Source organism: Panthera uncia (genome assembly GCF_023721935.1).
Source record: "Panthera uncia isolate 11264 chromosome B3 unlocalized genomic scaffold, Puncia_PCG_1.0 HiC_scaffold_1, whole genome shotgun sequence".
Lineage (NCBI taxonomy): Eukaryota > Metazoa > Chordata > Mammalia > Carnivora > Felidae > Panthera > Panthera uncia.
Genome location: NW_026057582.1, coordinates 87,374,974 through 87,393,144, shown reverse-complemented (window position 1 = coordinate 87,393,144; position 18,171 = coordinate 87,374,974).

Sequence of the window (18,171 nt, the reverse complement as noted above, 5' to 3'; positions counted from 1 at the left end):
GGGTTGCAGCCAACCCCTGGTAAATTAGCATGGATGATGCCCAGAATAAACACACCAACTTCACTCTCCTTAGCCCTTGGAGCCTCTGCTGGTGACTCACACTAATGGAACTCTATTGGAAGCAAAAGGCAAGAAGAGATGCAATCCACCCACTAACCTTCCCAGTTCAGGGTCTTCAAGTAAAGGCTTGCTAGAGGTCCTCACTGTAGCCCCAGGGTGCTTTATGTTTTCCTAAACCCTGCCCCACTTGTAAATAGCCCCTAGGCAGTGTAGATAGGCAGTGTGCTACTGCTTCTTGCCAGAATTCTGACATCCTTCACTGGTAGGCGTGTGCCGTGCACGCATTATAAGTGGAAAGGAGAGAAAGGGGAGAAAATACAGAGAAAGTGTGTAAGTAAACATACCAAAGTGCTACCATTTTAGTGATTTGGATTCTTTTTCTTTTTAGTTAGTAAATTTTCTAATTTTTCTACAGAGAACATGGAGTACAATGTTGCAAAACATCAATCTTTTAATAATGCTAAAAGTCTACAGAAAATATGGATTCTTAATCAATTCATTCCCCACCAGATTGACATCATCCCTAACCCAGACTCCCTGCCTGATATCAGAGCTAGAGACACAAACAAATGATGTAGCTGAAAAAAAGAAGAAGAAGAAGAAAGAGGCAAGATTCAAACCAAGTATTGAAAAATGGTTTTGTAAATAGCAAAATTTTTATAGACAGGGTTATATGGAGACTTGCTTAAACTCAGTAAAACGTAATCTCCCAACTGGGGCATGGCCAGGTTGTGGAGCTAACATCCAGGCCTGTGAAAGTCAGTAAGAAGTCCTGTGAAACCTAAAAGACAATTTTGTATTTAAAAAGACAACAATGAAATCTCATCTTTATCTAGAATGCTTCAAGAAATAGGTGCACCTTCACTTTGGCTAAAATTGAAGTTTGACGTTAAAATGTATAATGCTTGCTAGGTTTTTTTAAATTATTATTATTAATCAACCCACATAGCTAATCATTGCTTGAAACTCAAATACCCATATGCTGAGGCTTGGGGTGACATCTGGCTTTTGATGGATTAGCAGGGAGGTCCTCATTTCATCTCTTGCGTCTGAACGTTACTACCCGGAAAGTGACACATCCCTTGTCCAAATGCAGTAAACCAACCTGGATTCAGAGGAAAGAGCGCCATCTAGTGCAGCGCCACTCAGTCTAGCAGTTCATTGTGTGCTTCCCTCCCCCCCACCCCCGCCTTGCAGTTGATTGTTCCAGCTCAGACTAGCTCCTGAGATTAAAGATTTCAGCGGGGGTGGGGGTGGGAGGAACGGCTGGAGGAAAGGGAATCTATGGCCACAGACCAACACTTAACTATATTAAAAATCCCAAGTCTTTGGCGAGAACCATTTGTTCTTAACATCGTAATGCTATTAGGCAAGGATAATGATTGATAGAAGTCATTTTACTAGGCAGTCAGATACAAGTGTCAGTTTCTTGGCGTTTATATGAGAAATGACATCATCAGTACAATTCTCTGGTGAGGAGTGCAGAAGGAGTAGAGCCAGCTAGAAGCCTTTGGTCCTTAACAGGAGCCACTACTTCCTGACACCCCATCCACACCCCTGGAGAGAATACCTAAGTCCTGCTTTTGTCCTTTATCTGAGATAGAAATCTCGGTGCAGGTGGAGAGGAGGAGGCAGTGCAATCACCTGTGGTGAGCCTATATTCCGCAGAAAGTAGACTTTTGTACATCTCAGGCAGGGCAGAATAATGGGCTTTCGCTTACAGAGCAGCAAGCAATGGGTCTTGGTGGGTCAGACAGGCTCACAGAAGATTCCACCAATCATTGACAGAAAACTTCGCAAGGGACTAGCAGTCAGTCTCTTATGAGATGAAATGCAAATGTGGCTGTCTTTGGGCTATGAGTCAAACCCTGATTGGCATGCAAATGCACATATATTCCTTCCAGCTCTAAAATTCTATGGCAACTTACACCCACATTAAACTATGTGATAAAACACAGCTCAGAGCAGCATCAAAACCAGAGTTCCCTGAAATGCAAATCAAAACTACAATGAGATATCACCTCACACCTGCTAGGGTGTCTATTATCAAGAAGACAAAAGATAACAAATTCTGGCAAGGATATACAGAAAAGGAAACCCTTGTGCACCGTGGGTGGGAATGTAAATTGGCACAGCCACTATGGAAAACAGTTCGGAGGTTCCTCAAAAAATTAAAAATAGAACTAGCCTATGATCCAGCAATCTTACTTGTGAATATATATCCAAAGGAAGTGAAATCACTATTTCAAAGAGATATCTGCACTGCTATCTTCATTGCAGCATTAATCACAATAGCCAATAGAAACAACCTAAGTGTCTATCGACAGATGAATGGACTTAAAATGTGGTATATATACACAATGGAATATTACTCAGTCTTTAAAAAAGAGAGAAATTCTGCCATTTCTGTCAACATGGATGAACCTGGAGGGCATTATGCCAAGCAAAGTAAGTCAGACAGAAAAAGACAAATATTGTATGGTACCACTTATGTGTGGACTCTTTAAAAAAAACAACAACAACAAAAACAAAACTCAAACTCCTAGAAATAGGGAGCAGAATTGTTAGCTGAAGGGTAAGGGGATGGGAGAAGTTGGTCAAAGGGTACAAACTTTCAGTTACATAAATAAACCCTGAAGATCTAATGTGCAGCATGGTGACTATAGCCAATAATACGGTGTTGTATACTTGAAATTTGCTGAGAGAGTAGATCTTTTTTTCTTATTATTAAATGTAATTTACTGTCAAACTGGTTTCCATACAACACCCAGTGCTCATCCCAACAGGTGCCCTCCTCAATGCCCATCACCCACTTTCCCCTAGAGAGTAGATCTTAAGCATTTTCACCAAAGGGGGAGAAAAAACAATATGAGATGATGGATGTGTTAACTGGTTATGAAAATCTTTTCGCAACATATACATATACCAAATCATCATGTTGTGCACTTCAAACGTATTACAATTTTATTTGTCAATGATACCGCAATAAGCTGGAGGGTAAAAACACAGAGTGCACTCAGCCTTTACTACTACTTCATGAATTCCTACCCTATCACCCAAAAGGCTGGAGGATTTTCTTCTTCAACAGCTGTGCCCTTGGGTCTATAACATTTCCCTGGTTGTGTTAGTTCTCTCATTGTATCCTTTTTATTACAGAACTGAAACCTCAGGGTTTAGGGAAAAAAAATCCCGGTGCCTCCACAAAGAAAGCTTATATACATAGTAAGTAATTATAAACATCCCACATTCCACACCTTTAATTGCTTTGTATTTCATTCTTCCTGCCCAGTTAAGAGTCAGCTCACCACTCATACTTTCACTCATTCATTTGTTGGATTTCCAGCCATCTGTGTTGGATCCTACCATCTGGCTGTCTTAGAGTGCAATGGCATAGAAGCTGGGTTTTATGGATTTCCAACTGAGTGAAGTGCTCTCTATTCTTCCAGCAAAGTTTTAGTACTATGAACAGGCAGTAAGTATACTTGCAACTTTTGTTAACTCATCTTTGGGACTTTTACCCAAGATTAGACTGAAGAGTCTGTCACACATATTCAGCGAACCCCTAGTTTGGCTCGGTGCTGCTGACCACCTTTCCATTCCACGTCAGGACCAGAGAGAATCACACAGGCACACTGTTGTGTGGTGGGGAAGCAGGAAATCAAAAGCCTTGCACTTTCCGTGGTGCTTTGCAATCCCTCTATGTGTTCTACTCTCATTTCTCGCACTCACGATTTCTAATCTTTATCGCCCTTCCTAAGTCCTCTTGTCTCACCATCTCCCCTCCTTCTGCACAGAGAGAAAAATGGGGATATGAGGAATGAACTCCTTTCATTTCCTGCTCTCCCATCTCCACCTCTTTGCCTCCACTCCTTACCACACCTCTGTCTCTGTCAGATGTTCCTCCTCTTATTCAGGACTAGTCTTTCCACCTGAGCTTCCATTCCAGCCTTTCCCACTTCCTTAGAGACCTTACCCTCAGAATGAAGGAATGAAGGAAGTGAGGGAGGGAGGAAGGAGGGAGAGAGGGAGAAATGGAGAAAGGGAAAGAGGGAGAAAGAAGCAAGGGAAGGAAATGAAAAGAACCAGAATGCAAAGGGAAGGGAAGGAGAGAGGAAGGGGAGGGGAGGAAGAGGAGAGGGAAGGGAAAGGCAGGAAAAACTCCCTTAAGACATCCCTCTGATTTTCACTCAATCTCTTTCCTTCCCACACAGACCAACTACCCATAAGAGTGTGCTCTCTACCCATGTCTCCGGTCTCTCATGCACACAGTGCAATCTAGATTCAGTCTCTACCACCTCACTGAGCCCTAACTGAAGTACTTTTGTGGGACTGTATGGGTGGTGCATGAGGCAGTGCCTGACATAGGGTTAAAGCTCAGTAAGAAACTTCTCTGGCCAACCTGCCCCTAATTTGTCAACTAGATAGGAGCTCTCCAGTTCTTCCTTTACTTGACTTTTCTCCATCAGTGATGCCTCCTTCTCTGACATCTCCGCTATTTGCTTCCAGCTTTCTTCTCTCTCCTGGAGCTTCTCCTCCTTCTGACCACTCCTTATGTCTCCTTTTCAGTATCCTACCCCCTCTATGCCTTAAAATAGGACCACTTTAGTCTTCATCTCTTGGCTGAATACTCTTGTTGGGTGACTCGATCAACTCCCACAAAAGCTTTACCATTTTCATTTCATTTGACACATATGTAATGAGTTCCTACTACTTGCCAGTTCTATATTCCTCCCCACTGGATATCTCCATTGGAATGATACACACATACACACACACACACACACACACACACACACACACACACACAAATTATTCCTCATTCTCTACTTCTGGTTTAAGTAAATGAAGCCACCCATCGACCAAGTAAATCAAGTGAGAAACTTAGCAGTAGTGTTAAAATTGCCTTTCACCTGCCCCACATCCAAAGAGTCACTGGGTCCTGTGGATTCTACCTCCTCACCTCCCTAGAATCCTTCCCCTCCTCTCCAGTCCACTGGTTGGCTTCAGTTCACACTTCATCCTTTCTCGTCTGAGTCCCCGCAGCAGCCTCTTAACTGGTTTCTCATGTTCATCTTAGTTGCCACCAAGCCATTCTCCACACTGGCCTTTCTAAACCATGATCTAATAACAGCACTTCTCTGTCAAAAAATAATCTGGTGGATCTCCCTGCCCCAGTACAAAATCCAAACCCGTCAAAGTGCCAGTGGTCTGGCTCCCACCTCCCTGTCCACTCTCATCTTGGCACCCACTCTCCTGCTTCTATTCGGTGCCTGTGGTTTCCCATGCTCTTTCATTCCTCCGTGACTCGACACACCGGCACCTCTACTCTGATCCTCTTCACCTCCTCCTTTTTGTTCAGGTTTGTGCTCATCTCCAGACTCAGATCAGTTGTCACTCCCTTCAGAATATTTTGTCTGTCCTTCCCCTAATATCCTCAGTCTGAAATAGGTGCTGTTTTCTAGGGAATCCCAACGTGCTCTGTATTTCCCTCTACCCTATTTACATTTACATATCCATATCCCCTGTGTTTTAAGCTACACTGTAGTTTCCCTGAGGCAAGGGGTCATTGATATTTGGTATCAATATTACCTATCACAGTGCCTAAAACATAGTAGGTAAATCAATAAATAGATGTTGAATAAATGTTTGTAGAGTGAAAGCATTACCAAGCTTTCCCTGGGCTCACTAGCCATGGCACCAATGAAGTCATAGTAACAATATTAAATCACAGTCCAGTGAATTTAGGCCCCATCTTTTCATGTTAGATTTCAGACTCTGCAAATACACGTGCATATGCACATCGTGCACACACAGTGAAAAGTGCCCAGAAACTGCTGACACATGATGCATTCTGCCTGTAAAAGCTCCCTGTTCCACCTGACCTCACCAGCGTCTCCATCAGTCACAGATACCCGTTTCTGGCACCACCACTGGTGCCCTCAAGCCTTCATGATGATGGTTCTCGGCAAGGGAGGAGAGAAGGAAGTAAGCAGAGAAAGCCTATCTCCTCTATTAAGGATGCCCCAAAACAATACAATTTGTGCTATAATTTTATTACACACCTGTGAGTAAAACATCTTTTTATCACCAGTTTGTCCACCGCTGCTCTGCATGGGGCCCCAGGTAGGATCAATGAGGGTTGTTATCTGAGAGAAACCTGAGTATTGGACAATAGGCTGACTTAGTCACTTGTCCTTTCCAAACATTATGGCACTCTTTACAGAGGAATCTCATCTGTCTGGTTCCTCTCTCCCTCTGTCCTGCCCCAATGGTTCTGAGATATGGCTGATTCTCACCTACACCAAACATGACACCTGTCTTCACTACACCATGCATCAGACACTGTGTTCGCATGGGGCACAAATGGTCAATAAGACAGACATGCCATCACGGAGGCAACATAGAGGTGAAGGGTAGGGTGCTGGAGCTATGCCGCCTGAGTTTACATCGTGGCCCTACCACCTTCTAGCTTGTGTGACCTTGAGCAAAATACTTTACCTCTCAGTGCCTCAGTCTCTCCATCTGTAACAGGTGCTAATATAGCACCTACTTTATAGGGTTGTTATAACGAACGAGTTAATTTATGTTAAACAGCATTGTCTGTCACACACCAAGTACTCTATAAAAGTTATCCACTATTGTTATAGTCTAGCCAGAGACAAACAATATAAAATAAACAGACAACTAAGCCAAGTAATTACTAGCTGTAATAAGTGCTAAGAAGGGAAGGAGCCAGCCGCACAAATAGCTGGGAGTACAAAATTCCTGGCAGGGAGACAGAAGGAACAGCGGGTACAGAGTCCCTGAAAGGGAAAGGAGTTTGGTGAATCCTAACACTGAATGAGAGTTGGTGAGCAGAGCAGAGTAAGCCAGGTGCAGAACAGCGCAGGAAGAGGAGAGGGAAGATCAGATTGTGTGAGGCTGATGGGCTGCAGCAGAAAATTTCAATTTCGTTCTATGTCAAATGGAAAGCCATTGGAGGGTTTTAAACGTTATCTGATCTACATGTTTTAAGATTGCTCTGACTAATGGACTGAAGGGTAAGCAAGAGTAGAAACAGGGAGATAATTAGGAGGTCATTATAGTCGTCCCGAATAGAGATGGCAGTGGCTGGCACTAGGGGGTGGCAGTGGAGCAACAAAATTCAATGGTCTGGAGTGTTATCTGCAGAGAAAATCAGTGGACTCTGCAACAGGACAGAGCTGGCTGAAGCATTAAAGGTTAAGAGAAGGAGAATCGTCTCCCTACTGTAACCTGAAAGACAGAGAGGCCTTTATTTGTAAACATGGTTTTCCATGGGAGACATACAGTCACTACTGTCCACAACACAGAGCAATGATTTACTGAGAGCCTACATAGGATAGAGCTCTGGGGTTGGTAGAAATGACTTTGCTCCAGGATAGATGCACAGATAACTTCTTTTTTCCTTCAATACATGTGCCTGAAAACACTATTTGTAAGTCATCAGAATTATATTTATAAATCTTCTAAATAATAAAAAGGCAAACAAAATAGGTATTAGCTGTAATAATCATAAAAGAATTAACTGACATGTTTTAGGTCAATTACAGAACAATAGACTCATATTTTCTAGGTCATATGTGTTCTGTAGTTCTTTGTGGGCCCTTCTCTTGTAAATATATACAGTATATTTATGAATATTTTATAGAACTCATATCATTTTGTTTGAAATGATTAGATTAATTTTACCGTATTTTCCTTTGTAAATATTGACGACCATAGACATGACTGCTTTTTATGTTACACTCTTACTCAAGAATTGTATCCCCAAAAAGGTAAATGAAATTCCCTTTGTGAGAACGTTTAGAAACCCACTCTGGCAAAAGCAGGACCCGTCGATGATCTCTATTTACCTTTCCCTGGCTCAGAGTGACACATAACAGAAGTTTTAAAGTCACTGTTTAATGTCTTCATTTCTCTGCTCCCAAAAAGTTTTCTCTCTCATAATCTCTTGTCATTAAAAAAGTAGGGTCCATCTAAGAATAGTATTACAAAAACATTGCGAGTGCAAGAAAAATAATCTAATCAAACCAGCATACATTTATCGAATAACTAATACTCAAACTCCCTTCTCTGTATATTTCACTTCCAAACTTCTTTAGTTCACACCAACCAAAAATAAAGTACATGTGGATTGGGCCACCTAAGTAGGAGAATACTTACTTAAATAGAGGAGGGGAGAGGTAGAGTCACAGAAAAATAAAGGAAAAGAAAAGAAAACCATTCAAACCAGAGCAGGAGCTACCAGCACCCTGTCCACTTCTCAGGATGGTTTTCAAGATAAAAACTCAAGATAATTAACATTTGTTGCATGTATGCACTCAGGGAAGGCGAAGCTAATGTGAAAGCAAATGATCTTTTTAGGAGGGTCACGTTTCTTACCATCCATAGACCAGGCAAATTCAGCAAGTGAGTGGAATAACACAATAAGAAGAAGAAGCAGAGCCAGCACTGGGAGATTAGGACAGAGTGCATGAGAAGTCAAGTCAATTTCCATTTATTCAGTCAATGCATGGATGAAGACTAGCAGACGGGAAGCCAGCCAAGGGACTCAAGGTTAAAATGTATACCTTGAGTTAAACATTATGCAGACAATAATTCACAAGTTTTTGGCTGTTTCAAAGTGTCTGAACTAGAAGTTTCTCAAATCCATTGCTGAGCTAGGAATTCTATACACTAAGTTCATAAACATATAAGAGAGAGGATGGGGTTGGAGGAGACTGCATGTCTCCAAAATGGTCATCTTTCATGTTTACATGTAGAGGATGATCTGCTTCTTGGCTAGCTTGATGTTAAGGATCTATTTCACCCATTTGGTCAATATCCAAGATGGCAGGCCTAACTGATTGTCTAAGACAATGGCTCCCAGGGCCAGACTGAAAGCTAGCCAAAGTGCAGGGAAATTATCAAATTTAAATGAAAGCAGGTTTAAGATGGCTATTTTTATATGTGGCACATCATTTTTGAAGGCTAAGAAAAAAATCAGTTTAGGGAAGGAAAGTAGGAGTACAGATGAATATGCTGCTATTAGAAATCCCAACAGGATAACAGGATGCCCATCCCCCCAAAACAAATTTTGAGGAAAGACCCAACTGGTCTCCCTGCTTTTGCCCCTGTTCCCCTATAATCTATTCTCAACACAGAATCCAAATAATTATATTAAACACACGTCATATCATGCCGCTCATTTCTTCTAAACCTTCCAATGACTTCTGATATCTTTCAGAGTAATTGCCAAATCCTGTAGGGCCCCAAATGATGTTAAATGGTGAGGACCAGAATAGAAAGCTCCAAAGGACATTTACCCCTTTTTTGGCTCCCCAGTATCTGTGCATCCTTCCCATATAGGATAAATTATCTGCATGGTATGGTCCTTAGTAGGAGGCAGGGCCTACAGCAACGGAAAGAGGGACTGTTCCCTGTCCCTACTCTCTCACCAGTGGAGCAATCTCATGACCCAGGCTAGGCCAGTCTGGTCTGCATTTTTGTAATACTTCCTCAAGATTCAAAGATGGACACTATTTGCAATGATAGAATCAAGGGTAGAGTGGCTGTCATGCTGTATAGGTGGCACCAGCAGTAGGCTGTCCATCTTCAGTGGTACCACAGTAGCATCCTAACCAGACTGTTCCTGTGCATGACCCTTGCCTGCTGAGCTTTCTTTGGCTCTTGCTCATTCTCTGAGGCTGGTTCTATAACCTCTCCTTTGATTCTGAGAGTTGCTATGATCTTCCAATAAATCTCTTCTCTGCTTAGATTAGCCAGTCATTTTCTGTTGTTTAAAACCAAGACTCATGACCAGTAAAATAAGCTTTGTTGCACATTAATGAATCCTTGAGTATAAGAGGGCAAAACTGGAGTCTAGTAGTGTGTGCAGAGAGCCAGCTGGCTCTGAATAAAATAGACAGAACTGAGTTTCTTGTAGCACCCAAGGAGGGGTGGCTTACAATGCAATCTTAAAGGAGAGAGAAGAGTCTGAGTAGTAGGGCTGAGTAACCCATGAAAGAAAGGGATCAGGGAAAAAAATTCCAATGAGCAGCAAGAGGAAAGGCAAAGGGAAGTGAAATTGTAAAAGCTTAATCTAAATGCCGGTACCTTTTAGAACCCCCTCTCCTGCCCACATCTTATCTGCCCATAGTTCCTTTTCTTACTATAACTACTCTGTGAAAGTTAGCAGTTCCAAAGCTTCAGGTGAGATGTCATTTGCTACAGCTGAATAAAATAAAATATTTTTTTAAATCAAGACCTAAGTAAATCTGACTTGAAAACAAAATGCTGTGGAATATGGGGCATGCATTCTGTTTCTACAGGACTTTCGATAGTCTTTGTCATTTGGTTGAGTAATCAATGTATTTTATTGCTTGTTGGCCATTACTCAGAGATCGATTTACTGAAACATGAAACACTGGAATAGTCAACAAAGAATGCTACATTTACGAGGTGAGTACTGTTGGGAACTGTGCAAATACCACAGGGAAGTCCCTGTATTACTCAAGTCTCACGTCCCGCATCCCTCTCTGGCCCTGTCTCTGGCCCTCAGCATCTTTTCCTAGTCTCTTCTCCACGTCCCTGTCTCCCTCCATCTGTGTATGTCTGCCTGTTTCTGCTTTGTCAATCCTCACCTCATGTTCAAAAAGGGTTTATTGCATCTCATAAATAGCAAGGTAACATAGATTCAAAGTGGATAAGAAAGGAAAAGAAAAAGAAAAGAAAGATACAGACTAGGGTCACAAAGAAACTAATACAAAAATATATAATGTGTATTTGCAAATGGCATATCTGATCAAGGGCTAATATCCAAAATCTATAAACAACTTATCAAACTCAACACACCAAAAAACAAATAATCCAGTGAAGAAATGGGCAGAAGACATGAATTGACACTTTTCAAAGAAGACATCCAGTTGGCTAACAGAACTTGAAATGATGCTCAACAACACTCATCATCGGGGAAATACAAATGAAAACCATGATGAGATACCACTTCACACTTGTCAGAATGGCTAAAATTAACAACACAAGAAACAACAGGTGTTGGTGAGGATGCAGAGAAAGGGGAACCATCTTGCACTGTTGGTGGGAATGCAAACCGGTACAGCCTTCTGGAGAACACTATGGAGGTCCCTCAAAAAAACTAAAAATAGAACTACCCTATGATCCAACAACTTCACTATTAGTTATTTACCCAAAGGATACAAAAATACAGATTTTAAGGGGTTACATACCCCAATGTTTATAGCAGCATTAGTAACAATAATCAAACTATGGAGAGAGCTCACTGATGAATGGATAAAGATGGTGTGTGTGTGTGTGTGTGTGTGTGTGTGTGTGTGTGTGTTACTCAGCCATTGAAAAGAATAAAATCTTGCCAATTGAAACAACGTAGATGGAGCTACAATGTATTAACTTAAGCAAAAGAAATCAATCAGGTAAGACAAATACTGTATGATTTCACTCATATATGGAATTTAAGAAACAAAACAGATGAACATATGGGAAGAGGAGGGAGAGAGAAGAGAGGGAAACAAACCACAAGAGACTCTTAATGATAGAGAACAAACTGTGGGTTGATGGAGGGAAGGATTTGGGAGATGGGTTAGATGGGTGATGGGTACCAAAGGAAGGTACTTAGGATGAGCATTGGGTATTGTATGTAAATGATGAATCACTGAATTCTACTCCTGAAATCAATATTGCACTGTATATTAACTAAAATTTTTTTAAATCATAAAATTAAATAAAAATAAATCTCTTGCCAAAGGAAATGACTTCCTTTGCAACAGAATGTGGAGATCAAGCCTAAAGGGGGTCTCAAAAACAGTGGAGGTTGTACTGCGTGGTATAATAAAAAATATATATTTAGTTAAAAAAATGAATACTATGAAGCCGTACTCATAAGCCATGGATGTCATCAATTTTATCCGCACTGTCTAGCAGTCATTTCGAAGATGGAAATACAATTGGTGTTCATAAGATAAAATTATACCAATTGCTCAAGCTTCCTAAATCTGCATAGTAACATAATTTATGAAAATGATGCATCACAATGGCACAATTTATCAGAAAATCCCTCCACCTCAGAAATGGCCCTGCCACATTTAATAAGCAGAAATAACTGGCAGAGAGTTCACTCACCTTCCCTGGCTGGATGAGCTGGTTTCCCAGTGTGCTTAATGGGAGTATTGCTTCACACAGCAGGTAATAAATTTGCGGAATTCATTACCCCCAGGAGGAGGTGCAGGCAGGAAATAGAAATGGATTCAAAAAGGATTGGTCAAATTTATAAGAGGTAAATCCATAAATGGCTCTTATTTTGTTTGCATTTAATAATATTTTATACTGTGATCAGCCCATCCCTCTTACCTACTATCCTAAGTGCATCCTTACAGCTCCTTACCTTTCCAGTAAGACTTCTGATGCTACATATAATACTTGATTAATATATTGATTAATATACAGAAATACTGTATTTTTTATTCTTTGTTTAGTAGAAATATACTTCAAATTTCAGTAACTGTTCAAATATAGATGTTTTAGCAGTCTTCACATTTTCAGCATATTTTATAACACTTCACAACACATAATTAAATTAGTAATTACAATGGTGTAGTCCCAACTAATACCCTTTAATTATGTAATTATTAGAACAAATTAATACTTGTTTTATTGTATAATAATTAAAACAAATTAATTATGTTTTGACAACCGACTTTACTAAACCTGGCCCTGGGAAGATTTGGGAAACTTTCTTATTGCTCAAGGCCCAAAAGGGAGTGAAGAAGGTAATTAGGGTTGGATTAAGCTTGACTGACACTTTGGATGGGCAAGGGCAAGTTATCTCTCTGCTGTGTCCCATAGCAGCAGGCCCCACTCTATCCCATGATTCTGCCTTCCTGGAAGAAGGGAGATACATGGTGAGTGTCTGAAGGAAACCAGCACATCTCTGCCATCACCACTCTAGGGATCACCCATAAATATGCAATGTGGCAGTTCTGGGAACCAGACACTGTTCAGCCAGACCTGGGCATTGTATATCCTTTCAAAATCTCTGAGCATTAATGATGAGAGACAGATTCTGCTGGGCTTCAGGTCACTTTCTTCTCTTCAATCTGGGGAAATTGTGGAGCACTAATGAAGTCCTTGAGTGGCTGGGAAAAGGTAACCAGAAGCCACAAGCCTCACTTGTGTTTTAGGGAAAGAACTTCTGGGCACCCAGGGAAGGTATCAATATCAAGGTATCTTGTTTGTACCAGGAGGCACCAAGGTTCACATTGATGGGATTCTTTGGCACTTCTAAATGGGATGATTTTGGAGGTGGGAATGAGTGTCGTAAACATAGTTTTGCAGCAATTAAAGATCTACTTTTTTATGTGTTGGGATTTTTTGTAGCTGTTAACTAACACAGCAGAGGCAGGTCTCATGATCAAATACAAACCAGAAAAAGAAGCTGGTACTATCCTGGTGTACCTTCCCATGAGTCTTGCTGGGGCTTGCTCTGAGCCTGATTAAATTGGAATATCACCTCAGACAAATTCCTTACCTCCTCTACATCTTCCTCATCCATAAAATCAGGCAATTAGACTAAGCTATCTTGAAGGATTCTTCCAGCTCCAAGCTCCCATCTCTCTGGCCTGGGCTCATGGTTCTGCTGGTATAAAAAAGTGCTAAGGGTGCTCCTGCCTACTACCTATTAAACTTGCATGATACTGATTTTTCTCCTGGTAGCAATAAAGTCATGCTCATTTTACCAAAATATTCTTTTTTTTTTTTTTAATTTGAGAAAGAGAGAGAAATCATGAGTGAGAAAGAAGGGCAGAGGGAGAGAGAGAATCTCAAGCAGATTCCATGCTCAGCATAAAGACCAATGTGGGGCCTGATCCCATGAGAGATCATGACCTGAGCTGAAATCAAGAGTCAGACACTCAAACTACTGAGCCACCCAGGCGCCCCCACCCCGAGAATATTCTTGATGAAATGTAAAAACAGGTTTCTATACACTAACATTTGTATTTAGCAAGAATTGTTTGCATGTTTTTAGGGACGTACCATGAGAGAGTTGGGAAAGCAAATGCAGGCTACTCACCTTCCTTCTCTTCAAAATGAAGATGAAAAGGACACCTGTCTCAAGGTGTTGTAAAGATCATATGAATTCATATTTAGTCACCATGGTGTCTTGTGTAAACAATGCTATGAATGCTATGACGAGCATTACCATGAAGTGACCATAATTATCTTTGCATAGAAGAAAAAATTAAGGTTTAGAGAGGTGAAGAAGATTCCTCAAGGCTACATAATTATGACATGGTGGACTGGTTTTTAAACACACAAATATTTGATTCCACAACTCAATATCTCAACCCAGTGTATGTATGAGTTGTTTGGCTTTGCAATCCTCAACGTGTAGGCTTTGTACTCAGACAAACAGAGATGTAAACAAATAATGACTACCACACACAAGCAATGATTCTAGACTATAACTCGTTTTTCTGGGCTTTGGCATCCTCATCCATGAGGATTAAAGGAGATTATATACAGAAAGCACCTAACACATGGTAGACCTTCAACAGACAGCAGTTTTCATCCTGAGTTTGTAAGTCCTTAAAACAGACCCTGAGAAAAGGGTTTGGATGCAGTAGTTTATTTGGGAGGTGATCCTCAGAAGTACAAATAGCGGTTGGGGAAAGTAGGACAAGGAAGAGAGAAGAGTCAGTAACGTATTTATTAGTGGCTCAAGCCCATCTACACCATCTGAGAAAATGTGAAAGCCAGCTCAGAATCATCCCATTAAAGCAGCGGTTCTCAAACTGGAGGACACAGGAATCTCCTGGAGAGCTTGTTAACACAGATTGATGGGCTCCATTCTCAGAGTTTCCCATTCAGTAGGTCTGGGATGGGGCACAAGAATTTGCATTTCTAACAAGTTCCCAGATGATGCTGATATTGCTTGCTGCTCCAGGGGCCACAATTTGAGAACCACTGTTCAAAAAGATGGGAGACGGGGGCATCGAGCCACTGACCGACTGACTGAGATGCTCCACTGTTCGAGAATAAAACTAACACACACATATTTCTGGGTTGACCTACAGTGGTGAAGCAAGTTTGAGCAGCACCAAATCAAGTTTTCAGGCACAGCAAGAGAGAAACAGATGTTACAAGTAGGAAGCAACTATCTCCCACAGCAGTTGATGAACCCAGGTAAGCTGAGGGGAAGAGGCAGGGCATCAATAATATCTGCTATACTTTCTCTTCATTATTGTTGCTGCATTTGTGGTCATTATTAGTCTTTAGACTGAAAGGCTATCGTCTCAAGGTCATTGGTGGAGAAATCTCTGAACCCATTGGTTATAAAGGGGGAAAACACCCTCACCCTGAGGCTGATAGCAGCCATGAAGGACTCTTCCAGGTCAATAATTCATTCATTGAATCAAAGAAATGAGGAGGAGAGAAGTGAAGCCAATTCCTGAGTAATTATCAGTGAGTGATTGCAATGACCAGCAGACCCACTGTAACCCAATGCAAACTTCTGATCACACTGAGGAACTTGCAGGCTGCAAAGAGGATACATTTAACATGCAAATCACGCAGAGCTCAGAGCTCTCCCACATGCTCTTTGTGCCCTGTGGAGAAAATGGCTAACACTGGTGATAAAATGGGACTGCTCCATTATTCTGTTCCGCGTGTACATTTAATTGTCAACATTGCAATAGCTTTAACTGCAAATAAGCACAGTCTCATTGCCCATCAATTGTTTGATGGAAGGAAAACAGGCAATTTGGAGATGATTCTAAGATGAGAAACATCATTATTATCTTTTCGTATGAGATTCTGGTTTCATTCTTCACTTCCCTCGCCCTCTCCTCAGTGATTACATTTTCCCACAAATTCAACATCAAAATAATACAGCCCATACAAAATATTCCAGCATTCATCTGAGTCCTGAGGGTTTCATTTACTAATTTCAGATATCTGTACTAGCATGTTTTCTTTCCTCAAAACACTTCATATCTCTTAATCTATTCATCCTCATAACAGTGCCTTGAGCTTGGGGAGTCGCAGAACTATTTGCAAAAGAGGAAACTGAGGCACACAATAGCAAACTGACTTGCCCAGAAGCTAACTGGCACTGATAGACCTGATTCATGCAAAACTGCTGAGTGTTGCATTCAATTTTGCTCATGCTGTTAGAAAATCTTTGCACCTATTAATCAATGAGTATAGAGAGTTCCTCATAGTTCCTCTTCCCTTTAATCAAGCTAGGAGCAGAGCTCTGCTCAATGCCCCAAATAAGATATGTGGTTCAAAAACTAAAATTACCCCTGGAGAATTCCACGAGTTTCTAGAGGAAGTAGGAGGAAAGTAGAAGAACAGAGACGGGGTGTCGAAAGGTGTAGCAGAAGCATAAAAGAATGGAGAAACACGGAAGGAAAAGACTTCCCCAGACTAGAATAAGACTCCCTGGAATTCAGGAAGAGTGGAAAGAGGGAGCTGTGTCCTAAATCAGCAGGGATCCAGACTCCTACTTCCTGGCATTGCAGCCAAGGAGGAAGCAGCACCCTGAGAAGAAAGTGCTGTGGGTGCAGGACACCCTACGTACAGACCCTGGACTCCCATAGATTTTCAGAGTCTCAGCATATTCAGGAAGCAACAGTTCCCAACACTTGAAAGGATCATGAGGACAAAGACATAGGATGTCTCAGCTTAGAGACAGATGACCAGTCTCTAGAGGTTCCCCAATCTCCTTATGTCCCAGACCTGGCACCAAATAACACCTGCAACACTGAACCAAATCCATGAGGCAGAGGCCAGGAGTGGGAGGCAGTGTAAAAGGGGAACCCTCAGAATGCTGAGTATCAATTGTCTATCAGAGTAAGAGTGAATTATAGGATATAAAGTGCTATTTCACACACTTGGAGTTTGGGGCTAGCTTCAAATCTGTTACATATCTGTTATTGCTTTAGTACCAGCAACGTTCTTGAACCAGGGAAAGTCTTAGGGAAAAGAAGTGAAGATATCTCTGATTCTTCTACCCCAAAATGCTGGTGGCCCCTCCAGGTCTTTCCTCTGCTCCCTCCTGGTTCCATGGCTGCATCTGCCTGGATGCTTGCTCAAGACACACCTTCTACTACCACCATCAAAACACCACCTTGTAGTACCAACTAGATTATCTAATAATCATTGTCAGTCATCTCCCCACCCAACCTCTAGGATATAGAATACACAAATTTCCATCAGCATGACTTCCATCAGAAGCAGTAGATCACTGTGCAGAAATTCTCAGATGAGGATGTAGGAGGGGGGTAATGCAGGGATCTAAATAGAGAGGGACAGAGGTGAGATAGGAACTACTAGTGGTCACCAAAATGGACATGGGTTTGAATACCACCACCCCAGTACAGGAAGAGAATCTTCAAACTCTAGACATGGCCATTGGAGTGCTGTAGACATATGAGCCCTGCAGGACAAAAGGTTCAGAATCACTGTACGATGTTAAGTCATAAAGCTTTGGAACTATGGAAAGCCAGGAGAACAGAGTAGATCCCGACTCTACCGTATACATCTGTGTGACTTAGGATGAGCGTCACAGATAATTGTTCTGTCACACAGTAATACTGATATGATCAGCAGTACCATCACATCATCATCATCTCCCCTACTACTACTTACGGCTAACATTTGCTGACAATTTCTCATGGAGCAGATATTGTTTTAAGTGCCTTTAAGCTGCACACAAACTGTTTGTCGTATTATCTTTATCACAAGTTTCATATGAGGATTTAAGGCACAGAAAGGTTCAATGGCTTGCCCAACAAGATCATCATTGCAGGGGCACCTGAGTGGCTCAGTCGGTTAAGCGTCCAACTTCGGCTCCAGTCGTGATCTCACAGTTCTGTGGGTTTGAGCTCCCTGTCGCGCTGTGTGCTAACAGCTCAGAGCCTGGAGCCTGCTTCGGATTCTGTGTCTCCCTCTCTCTCTGCCCCTCCCCCACTCATGCTCTGTCTCTGCCTCTCTCTCAAAAATGAATAAACATTAAAAAAAAACTTTATTTAAAGACAGTCAGTTGCAGATACAGAGAGGAAACCCCGTAGTATG